Source organism: Halyomorpha halys, unplaced genomic scaffold, assembly GCF_000696795.3.
Source record: "Halyomorpha halys isolate HHAL.00 unplaced genomic scaffold, Hhal_1.1 Scaffold1418.1, whole genome shotgun sequence".
NCBI classification, from domain to species: Eukaryota; Metazoa; Arthropoda; class Insecta; order Hemiptera; family Pentatomidae; genus Halyomorpha; species Halyomorpha halys.
This window is the reverse complement of record NW_027107943.1, coordinates 6,003-6,496: the sequence shown is the minus strand read 5'-3', so window position 1 is coordinate 6,496 and position 494 is coordinate 6,003.

Sequence of the window (494 nt, the reverse complement as noted above, 5' to 3'; positions counted from 1 at the left end):
TTGTTGTAGTGATTTCAGGGCTGTTGGGTAAAGATAGTGTAGTAGTGGTGCGCCGTGTAGGAGTGATGGTCGTAGTATTAATTTGTAGATGAGTAGCGAAAAGGTTATAGAGGAATAAGATATATAAAAAAGACATTCTATTTGTCTGCCTTGGGGATGGCAAAAAGGACCAATAGGCCCACTTGCAGGACTTGTTCCCTCACCATTACCAGTACCAGTAGCTTATATATGAAATAAGATAACAACCAATATTTTTGTGGATTTGTATTCCATACATAAATTTTTCAAAAAATTTGTTTTTATAACATATACCCATGGCACAGCGTTTATTTTGGTATCTTTTAAATTAGTTATTCGACACTGGTTTTATTGTTAAAATAAAATAAATTGTATCCATTTAAGCCTCAAACACTCTTTATTAATATTTTAAATGCCTAACGTTTCGGCCAACCTCACCATCCTCAAGGACAATCGTAACTATAAATTCACAGCCT